At 44.6% G+C, this 15000-nt stretch overlaps 1 protein-coding gene across 3 annotated transcripts in view; it reads left to right on the plus strand.

Annotated features, from left to right (window-relative positions):
* kirrel3b (kirre like nephrin family adhesion molecule 3b) overlaps positions 1 to 15000 on the plus strand; it is a 327097-nt gene that overhangs the window by 202356 nt on the left and 109741 nt on the right. The gene's annotated exons all lie outside the window — the stretch shown is intronic.

The raw sequence follows: 15000 nt of genomic DNA on the forward strand, positions 1-15000 counted from the left end.
CTGAAGGCCTCTCTGAAGGCTAGCTAAGGGTCTCAACAGCCTGGCAACAAAACAGTGTGTGGAAAATGAACAAAGGAAGTGGTGGTGGTGGTGAAGACACAACACTGGAGTACTGAATAACTAGCCAGGCCATGTCCTCCTAGTGATGCAACACCTTCAGCGTTGCTTCTAGTCAGGCCAAGAGCAATGTGAATATCGTTTCTGATTTCCCAAGACTTCGGAACTCCACCCACTTTGTCAGGAACCAATCAACCAATAGCAAACCAAGGCAGGCGGGTCAACAATGCAGTTTGGGAAACGTTAATTGTTTTGCTCTTGGTCAGACCAAGTCTCGAAGAGATTTGAAAGTCGATGATAATCAGGCTACTGAATTACTTGCTTCTGCTGCTGGTGTCGGCTACGCTTACTCTTTGAGCAAAACATCTGGCTGTGGAGCTGCTTGTCACTGTATGTATGTGTGGCACAGCTTGACTCCAAAATGGCATTATAATAAGCTAGTGCATTGGCAGATAGATGGATGGATAACCATTGTACTTATACCTTGGCGTCTGAACATGTTGGCACACACAACATGCATATGTTCTATACAATATGTCAGTGGGGGTTGCATATCGTTGAACTGTATCCCACGCTCATGGCATGTTCATTGCATATGCGGGAAAAAAAATAATGGCAAAGCATTAGAAACATCAATTCCATGTGGCCATTATGTGCTTATACTTGCTGTGATGTATGTTGGGTAAGTAAATGGATAGTGGAGCAGTGGTGGTGGTGGTGGTGGGGGTCGTGTGGGTGTGTGTAGGGGTTAAACTAATGCAAGTTGTCTCACCTCGGCTATATCTAGTTGTCGACGACGACGGCACAGCCTTGCAGCAGAGATCTTGTGACCTTCACTGCCTGCCTGTGCAGGTCAGTGCTGCACTTCTCTTGATAAGGGATCTCTTAACAGTGTTTCATCAGTGCCTGGCTTGGTCCTTCTTTTCTCTCTCTCCAATCTCTTTCTCTCGCACGCACGTGTAGCGTAGCGTAGTGTGTCCCATCTCCGCGCTACATCAAGGGGCCTCGTCGCTTGTTCCTGGCTGCCACCGTTTGATCTGGCGAAGAGTGAAAACCCATTACTCTCAAGGCGCTGGAGCATTAGAGCTGTGTTTTTTTTCAGCCCTTTTTTCCCCTAGAACCTGGCTTGTATTAGTTGCGATGCTCTCTGTCTCCCGCTTGCTCTCTCACCGGTTGGCTCTCAGACAATAATTCATTGCAGCAGAGACCCCCGTCGGGCCACCTAGGAACTTATTAGAATTCTTTAGATGTGATTTAATGGACGTCAACCTCAGGCACTTCTCACTCCACATGGGAGATGTATTAACTCTAGCCATCTCCAACTAGCTTCTCTTTGTTCAAAAGAAGACAAAAAAGAAAGTTGTGAAAAAAAGAGAGAGAGAGCACATAGAAAGCAGGCCTATTTTGATTTGTAATGTTGCTCGCTGTGATTTTCATACAACTCTCTCTCTCTCTCTCTCTCTCTCTCTCTCTCTCTCTCTCTCTCTCTCTCTCATTTACTGTCTCTATCCCTTTTTCTCTGTCATTCATTTTCTGTTTCTCCAACGGGTGGCCTTGGGGCTGTGTTTTCTGGTCTTTTGTACTCACAACAGCAGAATCAATCCGAGAAATCAAAGCAGTGCACTGCATGGCTTCAGCCATGGCTTCTCTCCTTCACCCTACCACTCGGGTTAAATCCAACAAAGGCAGAGGTATGTCGGGGATGGGGGTGTTTGAGATCTAGAAGTACTGTGGAATTGCAAGTACTGAACCTCCCCGTCAGCCTCTCCAACTCCAAAATAATAATAGCAATAATAATTGGCCTAAATCAAAAGACGAAAACAAACCCAAAGAGGTTCAAACGGCAAGACATTAAAAAACACCATTCCCCCCTGCACCTACAGTACATGAAGCAAAAAATGCTCTTCTTCAAAAATACACAGAAGGAGGGAAATGGTTAGCCCAGTCCTGACCATCCCATACCTACCATTTTTGTATTTATGGTCTGGAGGTTGTTTGATCTGACGCAATTGCAGGAAGCGGGAAATACATTTTCAGAAAAATCAGGAGAAGTTGTTGAACAAACATGTCTGACCTCAATCTTTGGCGATGTAGGACCGTTTAACAGACATGTCTGTCAGAACATCCTACCGTAGGATAAAATTACAATGTAGGACCATTTGTCAGAACACCGGCCAAATCCTACCGCTCAACATCGCTCCACAGAGCCAAGTCTCTTGGCGGAAGTATGTAGGGTGGTGCGCCAGGCTAGAATGTCGTGAAATCCTCTGCAGCAGAGCTGGCATTGTTCCGCTTCACACCTCTTGACAGCGGTCTTCCCTTGATACAGGTGAGCAGCACAAGATGAGTCTAAGATAATTCATTTGCACAGCCATGACCATACAGTCCTGTGAGCAATTAATGATAATGACAACACAACCGTAGATCACAATTAGATAGTTATTATCAGGCTATAAATAATATACACATGCCTACCACATAGCCTATATCGTTGTTGTGTGTGTTGAGTTATGTCATTATTTTAATAGTACCTTTGCATCCCGTAATATGTTGTTGGTCTACCTAATTAGATATCACTCTTCAATTACTTACCCTATATGGGCCCTAAGCCCAGATATCCTGTTTTGGACGACACTCCTGGGGGTGTCCAGGGCAACGATGTGTGCTTTGGGATATGCTGAAGCTGGCTGGTCAGCTACTATTTCCAAAAATTGCAACCCCCACTTGTCTACTTTGGTCCCACTCTACTGTAAATAGCAGCATTGCATAAGGACAGTCCACATACTTGATCATTTTGGATATAAATGGTCTCTCAGCAGTAAAAAAAAAAAAAGAAAAAAGAAAAGCAGCGAAAAAAGAAAAGCAGCAAAATGGCAGCGCTGGTTTGTGTTTAAAGCTAGCTTCATTAACGCCACAGCGCCGGCACTATTCGTTTAATTGCTGACATTGTTTCGCTCAACTCATCTCGCGTTTTCCCCAATGTACCTTTATTTCTCCCCTCCTCTTCCTGTCGGCAGCAAAAAAAATAAATGAAGCCAACAAATTATCTCTCTTCTCCCGTTTAAAAGTGGTTGGGGATTACACTGCCTTGGTGAAAGCTTTGCTGATTCTGTCATATCTTTATTTATCATCAGTAGGAAACTGTAGACCAAACCAAACACAGCGGCCAGACATGAGCCTCTTCAGTTGGCCAAGTGGAAACATTTCATGAATCAGATTCCCCATAAGACAAAAGTCTTACATTAATTATTGTTTGTTTATTTGTTTTGTTTTATTCTTATGAAAGAGGAAGTTTCACTCCACAAATCATTTTGCAACTTCGTTTTGGCTTCAAATAGTAAATAACTTTCCCTGGACGAAGAAGACAATGTGTAAGGACCATGCTGTTTTATTCATAGGGAACAGTGAGAGAATCGACAACGGTGAAACACACTTGGGCCTAAAAGGCAACTGGAGATAGGCCTACGTGGAGATTTCTTTTGTTATGTCTGGTCGACTTAAGAAGTTGTGCTAGATAATTGAATTGATTTCCCCATAAACCATCTTGACACTGAAATTACATCTCAGGTATTCCGTTTCATCTGCCTTTGATCTTCCTTTAGAATCTGTAAGCTGGAGAAGCGGCGCTTCCTTTGAGTCCCATTTCATGAAAGCCATGGAATTGTACTTCCCGACCCCTTATATATAGACTTTCAATACAATCTGTACTTTGTCTTTCTCTGGACATACTATAGCCAACTTTTCTGTAGAGGCATTTCCCCCCAAAAAACTGAAAATACACACTGTTCTCTTGCTGCCGACGTTGAAAAGGAAAGGGGGATCAGTAGGCCTCACTACTAGGCTATATCTTTCCTGCCACAAAGCTTCACATCTGCTCTGACCAAAAAAAAAAAAGAATTGGGCTGGGAATTCATAAAGGGGGAACATGGCCACATTTTGCTCCCCTTATGAAACCTCAGAAGGCCCATTTCACTTCCTCGTCTTTATATGATCAGCCGGAATGATTCCGAGTCAGGGCGCGGGATTCAATAAAAGCCTTATGATTCTCTCTCCGCTTCAGTGTAAGTCATCCGTGATTGGCAGTTCTCTGCTGCCTCCTCCGCTTCCTGCTCGGTGGGCTCCTGGGAGACGCAGTCCTCTCTCCAAACCTCCCTCCAGGCACTCCACCGTTCCACCATTTGTAATTTTTAGAACTCATCATTGAAGTCAGTCCATCTTGATTACCACACGGCAAACTGTCCTGTTTCACCCCTTAATGCCTCCCCCTCCACCGCACCACCGCTGACAATCTGCCCCGCTGCTGCCTACTCGCCGGAGAGAAGGGCATCAATTCCCCCACATGGTTTTCTTCCCCCTCATGACAACCACTCCACTGCCGCCACCTACCTCTACCACCATCAAGCAGCAGCACCACCACCACCACCACCATCACACCACACCTCACCCAGCCCCAACCATTTCTCTCTCTCCCTCCCTTCCTCCCTCCCCTGCCCCGTGTATTTACCATCACGGAGACAAATCTTCATTAGGACAGCGGCGCGCGGTTGCCTCGGCAAGATCATGTGTTGGCTTATTTGTTTTCCGGCGGTGGACGTGTGAGGAAAATGAGTTTTTACATTCTGATGGGGGGCCGGAAGATAAAGAACGCAAGCCCACTACGCCGAGGCTCATCTTGCATTATCCACATCACTGATATGAAATGTTTATTTGACTATTACTCAGCGGCAGCCCTGCTCACTGGGAGGTAGAGGTGGGGAGGGAAGGGGAGGGGAGTGATGTGGTGTTGTGTGGTATGGTGTTTGGGGGTGGCTTAGATTTTGTACATCACATCCACTCTGATATAGGCTGCTGCCCGGCACAGCACAGATATTGTGTCTATAATAGCTTTGAGTCCAGTGGTTACACACACACACACACACACACACACACACACACACACACACACACACACACACACACACACACACACACACACACACACACACACACACACACACACACACACACACACACACACACACACACACACACACACACACACACACACTCAGACATCTACTGATGCATGAATAGGAAGGATTATCTTCAGCCATGTTTAAACTGCTTCTGCGTGCAAGTCCCATGGCTATTATCAGGGAAATGTAAGCTTCAGGTAAACTTATCACATTTTTTTTTACATATTTGCCTGTGGCCTCCTCTCAGCACATATATCCATTTTCTATCCCGCTTACTGTAAATATTTCTCATTTCGCATGAGATTTGTTTTTAAACCAGTCATCAGCCAGTCTGGAGCTCAGAGCTATGTCCGGACTAAGAAAACGTCAAAAAACATCTCCCTCTAATGTAAATTTACCCCAGATAAAAGCTATGTCAGAGATATGGAAATTGCACACCTATAAGTGGTTATTTCAGCTATCATCTAGCTATAAGCTCTGAGCAGTATCGTTCACCAATGTACATCTTCCAGGCGAATGATATAGCCACGATTCCTCTTCAATTTGCCCAATTTTAAAGTTCTAAGTTTTCAGAACTTTGATCTGTGATGTCATTTATGGTCTGAAATAGCTGTACTAAGCTCATATTGTTTGTGTGTTGGAAGGAAATAAGAAGCAATGATACAGGACAACACAGAGCAGAGGTAAATATAGCCAAGGCCAAAGTTTTCATCAAATTGAAACTTTCTTTAGCAGAGATATTTTACACTAGTTAGACTTTACCATACCCTCTAATTAATTTAGTTTGTAATCTGGGTTGAAATGTGAATAGGTCTGAGGTTTATCGATGGCAAGGCTGTTTTCATAAGTTTTATGCTTATATGGCTGCGTTAATGATTTCTGTGGAGGCGGTTAAGGCTGGGAATGAATGAATTAATGGCGACCTGACACGATGAATACAGGAATTTTAATACAGACCAGGTGTAATATTTTCCAATGAGCAAGCGTGCAGGTTGCAATGTCAACTATCATGCATGACATTGGTGACTTTCACCCAGGGTGTAGTAGAAAGTGCAGCCAAGTGTTAATACAAATATAATAAATGCAGACTGTTCAATATTACAGTTGCTAGTTGTTAATGCCAGATGTTTCAGTCTTTGTGTTATTATTTCATAAGATTATTTGTATTGTTTTTTCCCCCTTGATTTAGAAAAAAAAAAAAAGTTTTGGGCAATGTAGGTGCAACTGCCCTCCAGATATATTCTGGTTTGAGTACATCACTCTTGTTTTCATTTGTGCACACACACAGTAAATTCTGTGCTCATTTAACACTTAGAGGCTTGATTTGACCTTATTTGAACTTAAATGAACTCTTGAAGTGTTGAATTAACACCACAAAATTTACTCTAAAGACTTCTTCTTCACATGAAATATAATCGTTACCAGTTGTTATATTGTGTGGTAGCAGTAATATGCGTGATCTCCGAGGTACGTCTTCACCCATGGCTAAGTGCTTTGGAAAAAGGCACATGACCAAACATTGCTCCAGGTATTGTAACCAAACCACCCTGAAATATATTTGGATGAAAGTATCGTCTGAGTTTATAATGAAACGTACGGTGTCCTACAAAGCCAAAGCCAAACCATGTTGGGTGAAATAACAATAGCTAGATATTGTAATTAAAATACCATCTTATTCCTATAAGAAAGTCCATAAACGCACCACAACTATTACATAAACAACATGTTTTATTGGGTAGTTTGACAACTTGGAGGGAATTTTAGTAACAATGTTTGAACTTTACCTGCATACTGTAGAGCAGTGTACTGCTAGTCTGGGATACCTTTCTCGAAAGTGTAGTTGCTAGCCAGTTAGCAACTTCGGTAGTTGCCAATGGGAAATTGCTTTGCAAACAACAAAGTAGCTAATGTAGTTAGCAACTATGGTTTTGAGAAACGCACCCCCGAGCTTTAGCATCTGGGCCAACTTTAGCATCTGCACTCCAGCCTGCAGCAAGTAAAAGGCTTCTCTTCTGCTCTGGGTTGCATTTAATGAAGATGTAAAGTAATTGAAAATCACTGTGGATCCCCTTCTGACTTTGTGGCCCTTCAGTAGGATTAAATATAAATTCTCTCATATGAAAGTTCATCTTATATGCACTGTGTGTGTGTGTGTGTGTGTGTGTGTGTGTGTGTGTGTGTGTGTGTGTGTGTGTGTGTGTGTGTGTGTGTGTGTGTGTGTGTGTGTGTGTGTGTGTGTGTGTGTGTGTGTGTGTGTGTGTGTGTGTGTGTGTGTGTGTGTGTGTGTGTGTGTGTGTGGACAGATACTGTGGCAAGTGAATCACTTTGGCATCATGTGAACAGGACTTTCACGATACTAACAGCTAACCAGCACAGCATGTACGCATTCTCAGCTCTCTATCAAACACAATGCGGATGACCTAATAAGAACATGCATGACTGAGGACCCTCTCGAAAACGAGACTTTTATCTCAAGAGGCTATCCTCTAATAAAGAATTTGAATTTGAATGTGAATTTGACTATCCGTACATAGTGCATAAGTCAGGGCCATGCTTTTTCTTTTTCATCAGAAGGAAGACTTGGAGATATAAACTTGAAACATCGTTTGGATGCAAAATGTAAGTTGATAAAAGCTTTTAACTCCTAAATTCCTGCTGGTTTTTGGGTCAGCGTCTATATGATAGGTAATGGCTGGGCATTCTTCATCTTAGGCTTTCTCTCTCCTCAACATGTCATCTGCGGCTGATGTCCATTCATAGCAGCAGTGCACTGATTGAGAAGCGCTGAATGAAAGCTCCTTGCTTACCGCTCAAATGAGCCTTTCAGGAGGGCTGGACGCGCTGATGAATTGTTTCCAAAGGAGGAGTGCCATGCCTGCTTAAAAAAACACTTCTTTCGTGCTTTATTGTCTCCTAATTAATTGATGCACTTCTCAGCAAGGTTCGGTGGGATTGTTGAATTAGTGATTTCACTGCAGATAATTAAGCGAGTCAATCAAGCCTTAGCTTCGCAACGCCTCCGAGTGAGAAGCGGACATGTGGAACTCGGGCTCCCTGGAAACGAAACGGTTAGCGCTTGAGTGATCAGTACACACTGGCGAAGGCCAAGTCCCACTCCTCTCTCTCTCTCTCTCTCTCTCTCTCTCTCTCTCTCTCTCTCTCTCTCTCTCTCTCTCGCTCTGTCTCCATGGGGAAGGACAGAGGTGTAAATCATGGCTGTCAATCAAGGCGCTCGCCTCCACACAAACAAGTTGTGGACAAGGCCATGTGAGTTATTTCCTGAGCTGTGGTGGTGCTGCTGGCTAGCAGTGGGAGAGCGTGAGTGGAGACAGAGAAAACAATGTGTTTGGGTTTTTTGGCAGTGCAGTTTCAGAGGTGTGTGTTTGTGTGGAGTTGGGTCTTTTATACAGTAATTTCATATTCAGTAAATCTTTAATTAGCTTCCCAACAGATTATCTTTCGTCAAAGCCAGATTAGGGTGCTATCCAATCATTTTGGTCATGGAATGTCCTATAACTGTTATTTTAACAGCTGCAGTATGCAAGCACATTAAATTGTTCTTAATATCAACTTTTATCGTTTTTAAAATAAACAACCTGGCTTAAGGTAGTGGATACAGTACTTTATGTTGTTGAGTTGTCACAGTATGCTTTTGTGTATTGGATTGTCCTTCAGTTTACAAACAGTTGCATGGCAGTGACTAAAACATTCATAGTGGCTCCTAGGAAGGCCAAATACATGACTACTATACTGTATGTCACCACATTTTGTCATAGGCAGAAAACCACACACAAATTAGCCTGAACAACACATATCGGACTGTCTGTACAACTCGGATTGGCTTACAGCAAGGTTTTCCTTTCCCCTACTATTCACGTTGAAATGCATACAGTACAGGGTGGAGGTGTTGAAGGCAGAGATAGAGCAAATTAGTAATGCATGAAAAAGATCAGCTACAGATAAACATTTAGCTCCTCCAGATACAAACACACATGCACGCACGCACGTACACACGCACACGCACACACACACACACGCACACACACACACACACACGCGCGCGCGCGCATGTGCATGTACAGTACGCATGCATACACACACATACACATGCATACACATGTACGCACGCATGCACGCATACACACACACGCACACACACACACACACAACACCGGCATGCATGCACGCAGGGAAGGCAAGGCAGATGGGGAGTGGAGATTGATCCGGCCATAGGCTCAGGCCCAATAGGCAGAATTCAATTAGGTGGCGATGGGCTTAGATAGAGTAATCCATATTACTAAGGCTGTGTGTGTTTGCTTTGGTCTTGCTGGCCGGGATTAGAGGAGCTGCAGGAGTTTCTGTGGCCCATTATTATGATCTCAAATAACTCGCAGTGCCGGCCTGCCTCCCTCCCTGCCTCCCTGCCTGCCTCCCTCCCTGCCTCCCTGCCTGCCTGCCTGGCTGCATCCCTGCCTGCCTGCTTGCCTGTCTTCTTGGTGCACAGGTAAATAGATCTGCTTCTGTGGAAGTCCAATAATTTACCTATCTGTCTCCTGGCTTTTGCGGGGCTTTTCATCTTTTTGGGCCAGAAGCAAATGGGTTGGGTTGAGTAGAGGGTTTCTTCTATGGTGAAAGAGACAGATGAGGGAGAGAGACAAGAGACGCAGGGAGATGGGGGGGTTCGGTAGGCCTACATGAAAAAGGGAGAGAGGAGGACAACAGGCAGAGAAACAGCAAACAAAACAAAGCTTTAAATAGAGAGGGGAAAAGAGTGAGATTGTGGCTTGTCATTTTTTGCTAAGGTTAAATTTGGAAGTTAGGAAAGCATATAATGTGCTCTCCTTACACACAAAAAAAATAGTTACAACATCATCTGCATATCACACAACCATTAAAACCCACATGATACGTCTGACTGTACTGTATGTAGGTCTATGTCAGGTTTATGAGGGGAAATAGCCCATAATGAATAGCATCGTAGACCAACTGACAAATCCCAAAAATATTTACATCTAAGCATCTAAATTATTCGTCAATTCAAGAAGGTTGGTGGATACGGGGGTTTATTGGTAGTGATTGGCCATCTTATGTAGTGCCGCTGTGTTGTATTCATACTGATTGCATTTGATTAATAATGCCTGCCACCGGCCTGCCAAATGCCATGCTGAATTGTCATTTCGAGGCAAACATGCTGAGTGCTGGGAGATTAGAGGCTACTGAAGTGCCTGATGGATGGATGAATAAAAGAAAAGAAGGGGGAATTATCCAGCCACGCTCCTGATATCCAAACAGGTAAACATGTTCCTGAAAATAAAATGGAAATGGCATAAAGTCCTTTATTATTGTTACACGCGGCCCATTTTGAACGGCCCAAAGCATGATTGAAACCCAATCCCGACCAACCACCCACCACCCTTGACCACCATGTTTGCACCCCCACCTCCTCCATCATCATCACCACCACCACCACCACCACCACCACCACCATCCTCTTCATCATCAACGCCGTCATCATCGCCGCTCATGCCCTTTAAAATGTCAAGAGGTGTTTGATACTCAGGCAAATATTTACATATAAATTAGATTTCATTTTGTGTATTTTTCACACGCTAAATCGGTCTGTTTGTTTGTTTAACCCCGGACATAACATTTGCAGAGAGAGTCTCCGTGAAGCATCCAACGGAGTTTCACCGATGATTGAGGCAGACAAAAAGAGACATCTTGTCATTTTGATCTTAGCCCGCCGGATACCGCGCGGCATGACAGCATGGCGCAGTGCACTGATCAAGTGGGATTACTGACAAAGACGGTGATGAGAGGAAAAACAATATGTTCAGACGAGTTTATTTGCACAAGACAGACAAAGCCATGTACTGTAGACAGTGCCGTGTAGTCAGGCTGACTCACACGAACCAAGGCGTGCCGTTATTACGTTCGATATTCCGACACGTCGGCGTGGCGTCCAGCCATCGTAAGATCTATTATCTCACGCTGTGGCCAGCTGAGATCCCCCCCCCAGCTCAATGGGAGCCAGCTCAGCAGATCCCCTTTAATGGTAAACAGACATTATTCTGCAGCATTATCTTGAATACCAACACAGCGTTGCCTGTGCTGATATAGGAATTGAGACCACCCCAACAGGACAAAGATTTACTGTAGTTGCTGTAGGTGCTTTTAGCCCATTCACCAAGTTGCTTGAAAAAAGAAACAATTTCAAAATAGATCCACTGTTTTCGTTACCTGCCTTATCCACAAATATATAGGTGAATATTTGGATGGGAAAGAAGGTATTGTCAGAGAGAGAGGCATGATTTTCTGGGTCAGCTCGTTCTTTATAGTTTTGTGGAATTATACTGTTACAGCAAATGTAGTGGATTCTGCAGAAGACTGTGTCTAGGAGACACCTATGTACAGTCCTCTCAAACAAAAAGAAAGGCCATGCGAGTTTGAAAAATTATCTTAAAAACCAATGGGTTTTATGGTGATGGGGTGACTATGGTATTAGATATTACACTCATGTGTTTGCACTTTTGTGTACATGTCTCTCATTCTTTTTTTACCTTTTTAAACTTTGTAATAACTACTACTAGGAATAGATTCAGCACCCAAGTTCTATAACACCGTAGTTTCAGTGTTTCATCTGTTAGTACATGCACTGTACCGTCTCATGCTGTAAGCCTCACCCATGTAGTTTTCATTATCTGTTGAAGAGGTTAATGTTCTTTTATACACTACACCTCATCTCTTGATTCGTGATGATCAGTTTGAAGAAGAAGAAGAAGAAGAAGACGAAGAAGAAGAAGAAGAAGAAGAAGAAGAAAGACGAAGAAGAACAAGAACAAGAACAAGAACAATAAGAAAAAGAAGAAGAAGAAAAAGAAAAAGAAGAAGGAGAAAAAGAAGAAGGGGAGTGGAGTGGAGTGGAGACTGGAGGAATCTGTTGTCTTCACTCCAGTGAGCTCCACGCTTGGCTGCCCCTGCAGCTGGCTCAGGGAGGAGGAGGAGGTAAAGCAGGGGTCCCCGCCAAGGCCAGGCTGCCACGCAGGGCAGCCGAGCGGAACGCTGGCAGATGCGACCAAAGTGGCGTGGCACTCGAAAGGCAAAGCAAGTTCATCCCATCCCCTTAACTGCAGCCAGCAAAGCAAGCAAGCTGAGGGCCTTGGTTAGCCTTCAGCCCTGCCCAGTCTCTGACTCGTTTTCCCCCATCTATGTCTCTGCCTTTGTCTCTGTCTCTGTTTGTCTCTGTCTCTGTCTGTCTTTCTGTCTGTATGTCTCTCTCTCTCTCACTCTCTCTCTCTCTCTCTCTCTCTCTCTCTTACAGTCCCTCTGTCTATCGCCCTTTGTCCCTCTGTCTTTTTTTCTTGGTCATGTTTGTGTACTCTGTCATCTCAACTCATTGCATTGTCATTGTGTCCCCATTCTCCTCTGTTTATCCACCTCTCCTGCCCCCTACCTATCCCCTATACCTCCTCATCTCTCTCTCTCTCTTTCTCTCTCTCTCTCTCTCTCTCTTTCTCTCTCTCTCTATCTCTCTCTCTCCCTCCCTCCCTCCACCCCTCTCTCTCTTTCTGTCCTCCACCCCTGCTCCCCTCCAGTGACCTACATATGTGACCTGCCGCTATAAGTCTTTGATGAGAATAAACCTGGCCCTCGTTTAGTTGGTCAAGTGGCCGACCATGCCAGGTGGTGCTGGCAATCTGTTTGTCTAGCTGAAAGGGGGCCTTGGGCCCACTCAGCCGTGGCTGCCAAATGCCCCTGGCCTCCGTGGTCTCTGTTGGCATGGCCAGCCGTATGGACGAGGGTAGGTGGGGGGGTCACATCGGCTGGCAAAATGTGTGTGTGCAGTTGATTTTTTCTTTTTCTTTTTTTGGAACGGTTAATCGCTGTAGGAAATGTGAAAATTGACCAAAATTAATTACTCTAAATTTGCAAGCCTGTCAGTGCTAAATGGTGAACTTGAAACATTTAACGTTTTTTTGTTTGTTTCCTAACAAAAAAAAAACAAAGACATGAAAAGTCCTTGTTGGAGTTGGAGTTTGTTGGAGTCTGTTGTAGTGCCCACGCGAACAGAATTGTAGGCCACTGTGTTGTCGTTTGGTGCCAGTGCCTGAGCTAAGATTGTCTCTCACCGTTTTTATTTTTTGTACAGTATAATTCCAATTAGTGATTAGCTTGGAATCAAAAATAATTATCCATTTCAGCACGGCACATAATTAGAATCAAGCTCGAGATCATACACTTGAGGGGAAGGAAAAGACGACGCTGCGCCGAACTCGGCGAAAATCATCATAATCTGTCTAATTTGTTAGCGTGACAGGAAGGGGGGGGCTTGACACGGCAACGGGGGGGGAGGAAAAGGGACTTAAGCGGCAGGTTTTTGAAGGGGAAGAGAGAGAGAGAGAGAGAGAGACAGAGAGAGAGAGAGAGAGAGAATCAAAGGGGGGTATTACTGGCTGCCAACGCGCACAAGTCTCTGACACGAAATCAATTACAGGCCAGGTTGGAGTGGGTGATAATACCAGCTCTGTCTCTGTCTGAGAGCAAGCGAGCGGGAGGTGGATGAAATGAAATGCAGAATTCTCTCCCTCCCGACCCGAAACCCACCATGGCACAACACACCTCACTCACATGTGCTACTCTGACACATGCCAGGAGAGGCACATGCAGTTGGCAAATTGTGTGTGTGTGTGTGCATGCGTGCGTACATGCGCGTGCGTCATTGTTTCTAAGGTGGATTGAAAGACAGGGAATGTGCATGCACAGAGTATCAAAATAAACCAGACAAACACATAGAAAGGTAGTGATGAAATGAGAGAGTACAAAGACATTTGAAAGAAGAGCCAGGAAGACTGGCAAACAGAAAGAAATAGGAGGTCAACAGAAGAGAAGAAGAGAAAGAGATACTTATTTGAAGAGACAGGACATCTAGCACTATGGGCCCGTCCCAGATTAACTCCTCAACCAAAGACCTACGAGAAACCTGAGCAGCTGATATATACTAAAGATGCAGAGGATCCAAGATCCGATTCCGGATCCGGCAGGATAATAGAGTTTTTCACAGGATCCGGATCCGGTTCCAGGATCCAGGATCCGGTAGCTGAGGCTTTTCAGTCAAAATAGTTTATAGACAACGTGATAAAAGGGCCCACGGGCGTGAGTAGGCTATGTGTTTCAACCCTTTCGTAGGATCCGGTATCCGGTTCCGGATCCGGCAGGATCTTAAGCAGTGGATCTGGTATCCGGCAGGATCCTAAAAATCAGGATCCGGTGCATCTCTAATATATACTGAGGCTTGTTTCACACAAATAGTACACACAGCCACATGTAGTAACATACCGGTGTGTAGCATACACACACACGCGCACGCACGCACACACGCACACACACACACACCTTCACGTGCGCCCACACACACACACACTCACAGATGCATACGCAAGCACACATCACATACATACACGCTCAGTAGCAGCAAGTTACTCGCAAATTTGCTGTAGGACAGCCCGGCAGCCAGCGAAAGATGAAGGGTTGAAAATCCGCCCGAGGACTCATGGCCCATTTCTCATGGATGTTGATTTAATAACAGTGCAACGGGCAGCAGATGTGGAGTTTTGCCAGGGAAAATTTGTATAAATCCATCCCCATGTACTTGGGTTTTACTGCTTAAGAAGCCATTCATCACTCCGCGCACCTTGCGTTTTTCCGTTCAGGAAACATGGACAGGGTGGGGGGTGAAAAACAACCGTGACTGATTTGTTTACTAATGTACATGCAATGTAATGTATTTCCAATAAACCACATGAGATGTCTGCTGTGTGTGTGTGTCTGTGTGTGTGTGTGTGTGTGTGTGTGTGTGTGTGTGTGTGTATGTGTGTGTGTGCGTGTGTACGTGTGTGTGTGTGTGTGTGTGTGTGTGTGTGTGTGTGTGTGTGTGTGTGTGTGTGTGTGTGTGTGTGTGTGTGTGTGTGTGTGTGTGTGTGTGTGTGAG

The sequence above is a fragment of the Engraulis encrasicolus genome, chromosome 8, assembly GCF_034702125.1.
Source record: "Engraulis encrasicolus isolate BLACKSEA-1 chromosome 8, IST_EnEncr_1.0, whole genome shotgun sequence".
NCBI lineage: Eukaryota > Metazoa > Chordata > Actinopteri > Clupeiformes > Engraulidae > Engraulis > Engraulis encrasicolus.